A 4,114-nucleotide genomic window follows, 5' to 3' on the forward strand; every position below is an offset into this window, starting at 1 on the left:
GAGAGAGAGAGAGAGAGAGAGAGAGAGAGAGAGAGAGAGAGAGAGAGAGAGAGATGTTTATTTCACTTTACTTGGTGTCTGAGTATTTGTGTTAGGATTTCTCTGACTGTGATTTGTAGAGGAAAGAGCCTTTTTTTTTTTTTCACTCCTTTAAATAGGTTTGAATAGGCTTGATCCTTGTTATAGGAAGTGTGTCCCTGTGGAAGAGAGCTTTGAGACTCTCCTCCTACTCTGTGGAAGACAGTCTTCTTCTGGCTGCCTTTGAAGCAAGATGCAGAACTCTTCCATTTCTTCTCCAGCACCATGTCTGCCTGGATGCTGCCATGATCCCTGCCATGCAGATAATGGACTCAACCTCTGAAACTGTAAGCCAGCTGCCATTAAATGCTGTCCCTTATAAGAGTTGCCTTGGTTATGATTCCTCTTCACAGGAATGGATACTCTAAGACACAGCTCATTATCAAACATAATCAGGGCAGTAACTCAAACAGAAACTTGGAGGCAGAACGGGATGAAAAGGCCATGGAGTTTGCTGTTACTGGCTTGTTCCTTGGGGTATGCTGAACTTGCTTTCATATAGAACTCAGGAGTGTCACTACTCACAATAAAATTGACCCTCTCATATCAGTCTTTAATTGAGAAATTATCCTTCTGGCTTGCCTACAGCCTGATCTTATAGAGACAATTTTTCAGTTGAGATTTTCTCTTCTTAGACTACTTGAGCTTCTGTCCCACTGGATGTAGACACTATCCAACAAACTACATATGCCAATTCATAAGGCTGTGGGAGACAGTTTTGCAACCTTTTAAAAAACTGATCTTTCCTCTAAACTCCTGGGGGTATCCCTGGGTCTCTTGAGGATTAGGTGCATCATCTCTGAATGAACACATCCACACAGAGACAAGGGGGTGGGGAAGAGGTATGGGATGTGGAATAGTCAGAGGGTGGATGTGGGAACAATAAAATATGAAGTGTAAAAAATAAACTAACTTAAAAAATAAAAAAAATAAAATTAAAATAAAAGAAACTGATCTTTCTTTGTTTGAATTTTACTGGAAAGTTCTCCAAATCATACATGGCAATAGAACTTTACTTTTTAATGAATATTTTCTAAACTAGTTGTATTTATTGAGTTCTTGGCCCTGGTCTTTTTTTTTTACAGAAAGAACTTAGAAATGTTTTGAATCTTTACTTGTATAATTTAATCAGTACTTGCGTTTTACTAGTCAAATAATACAAATCTTATTATTGCTTATTAATATATTTTATGTCATCATTCACCAAATATTAAATTTGTGCTTTGTTGCTTGCTTGACTTCAGAAATTTAATCTGCAATGCTTCATATAATTTTGAATTTTACATATTCAGAAATAGTATATTTATAAAATCTACATAAACTTTTTCTTCATAAGTAAAAATAGAAGCCTAGTCAAGGATCTTGAAGGAGAATTTACAATTACCATTTTACTAAGCTACCATAAATTTCAACTACACTGTAAATATTTATTTGTGTACCTTTAGATAAAATAGGTTTTATATCTCATCAAAGAAGCAAATTTCTGCATCAGAAAATGACCTTTACAGAAAACCACAACCAATGAAAATGCAGAGAACAAGTGACCATATAGTATTCAATGTCAGCTGATGACTTGGTAACCCAAATCCTTCCTACAATTTTACTATTTTATCTATAGATAATATAACATATAATTCATATTCTTTCCTCTTGTGGTTGAACAAAATTACAATTACCATTTTAATAAGTCAGCACAAAATCAAACTACATTCTAAAACAGACAGACACACACAGGGAAAGAGAGAAAGAAGAGAGAGAAAAAGATAAATACTAAGTAGTGAGTGAAATTATGCTGTATATGTATTGACTGTATTTTAACAATTTATTGTTACTGGCTGCTGATCTAGATATTGTTAAACTACCTTGAGAATTCATCATTTTAATATATTTTATGATTATAGGTTTTATACAATTACATATAAACTATATATTATATATATGAAATATATAACTCTATGTAAACCATATTTTATTATAGATAAACTACATTTAGAATTCATTAATTTAGTATATTTTATTTTATTTTATCCCTTTTTGTCTGTCATGATAATTTTGTAATCAACATTTGTTTTCAAACTCTGTGTGAACGTATGTTTTCAGTTGGTTTTGATATAAATCTATCTATAGCACTCAGTTTTGTTTTGTTTTGTTTTATTTTTGTAACTTTAGATTTCATTAAGTTGTGGCTAATTCATATAAAAGGATCGAGGACATATTAAAGGTGTATCAACCCTCTATCTTCAGGTAACTTAATGTGCACAGTATCAGCTAATTCTCTTCTCCATCACCTTATTGATGCTTTAAGTTTTATTCCTATTTCTTGTCCCTGAAAGAACTTTGTATTTGTTGCAGTTGTTTCATTGTGTTAATTACCTTGACTCTTAGTTGTTGGAACAATAACCGGATACTTGGTTTCTGCTTCTGTCACCCTCAGCCTTATAACCCAGTGCTATCATGCATAAGTGCATCTCCATCCACGTTGACCAGGTTTGTGTTCAGATAAGCAATGCCTGCTGGGAGCTCTAATGCCTAGAACATGGCATCCAACTTGATGGCCAGTTGCCAAGTGTCAAGACCATCGAAAAAGGAACTGACAGCTTCAAAACCTTCTTAGGTGAGACAGGAGCTGGTAGGCATGTGCCCCGGGAAGTGGTCATAGATCTGCAACCCACCTGTATTGATGAAGTTCCTACTGGTACCTACTGCCAGTTCTTTCACCCTGAGTAGCTCATCAGAAGTGATGGAGATGCTGCCAATCTATGCCGGTGGGCACTACACCATTTGCACAAAGATTTTTGACCTTGTCTTGGACAGAATTCTCAAGCTGCTGACCAGCATGCAGGTCTTCAAGGCTTCTTGGTTTTCCGCACTTTGGTTGGGGAACTGGATCTGGATTTACGTCCCTGTTGATGTCTCTGCTCTCTGTTGACTACCGAAAGAAATCCAAGATGGAGTTCTCCATTTACCCAGCCTGTTCCAACCTGCAGGTTTCCATAGCTGTGGTTGGGCACTACAATTCCATCCTCACCAACCATAACACCCTGGAGCATTCTGATTGTGACTTTATGACAGACAAGGAGACCATCTATGACATCTGTCAAAGAAACCTTGACATTGAGTGTCCAACATCTACTAACCTTAACAGCCTTATTAGCCAGATTGTGACCTCTATCTCTGTTTCCCACAGATTTGATGAGGACCTAAATATTGATCTGATAGATTTCCTGACCAACCTGATACCTTAAGCTCTCCTCCACTCCCCTCTGGCCAGTTATCCACCTGTCATCTCTGCTGAGAAAGCCTACCATGAGGAGCTTTCTGTAGCAGAGATTACAAATGCCTGCTTTGAGCCAGCCAACCAGATGGTGAAAGGTGACCCATTTCCATCTTAAATATATGGTTTGCTGAGTCCTGCACCATGGGGATGTGGGTCCCAAAGATGTCAATGCTGCTATTGCCACCTTCAAGACCAAGCACAGCATCCAGTTTGTGGACTGGTGCCCCACTGGCTTCAAGGTTGGCATTAATTACCAGCCTCTCACTCTGGCACCTCTTGGTGTCCTGGCCATGGTCTACAGAACTGGGTGCATGTTGAGCAATACCAGAGCCCTTGCTGAGCCCTGGACTTTCCCAGATTACAGGTTTGATCTGATGTATGCCAAGTGTGCCTTTGTGCACTGGTTTGTAGGTGAGAGGATGGAGGAGGGGGAGTTCTCACGTGCCCATGAGGACATGGCTGCCCTAGAGAAGGGCTTTGACGATGTTAGTCTGGATTCTGTGGAAAGTGAAAAGGAGGAAGAAGGAGAGGAACACTAGTCCCTTCCTCTATCCCCTGCATCCTGTTCAACACAGAACTCCAGCTCCAGCATTAGCTGCAGGCATTAACGCTTCTGTGCTGTCTCCATTTTGTGATCATGTGTTCTCCATTTACACTGGTAAGTTTTCCATGGTGTCTCAGAGTAAAAAAATTAAGAAAACATATTGTTTGTTACAGTGTATGCCTGTAATAAAAAAGATTCTTCCACTTTATATCTGA

At 38.4% G+C, this 4,114-nt stretch overlaps 1 pseudogene; it reads left to right on the top strand.

The window, feature by feature from the left end:
• Window positions 1-2,532: 2,532 nt before the first annotated feature.
• On the top strand, window positions 2,533-3,894 carry LOC116084841 (annotated as a pseudogene).
• Window positions 3,895-4,114: the final 220 nt, after the last annotated feature.

Source organism: Mastomys coucha, unplaced genomic scaffold (genome assembly GCF_008632895.1).
Source record: "Mastomys coucha isolate ucsf_1 unplaced genomic scaffold, UCSF_Mcou_1 pScaffold9, whole genome shotgun sequence".
In the NCBI taxonomy this organism is placed as follows: domain Eukaryota; kingdom Metazoa; phylum Chordata; class Mammalia; order Rodentia; family Muridae; genus Mastomys; species Mastomys coucha.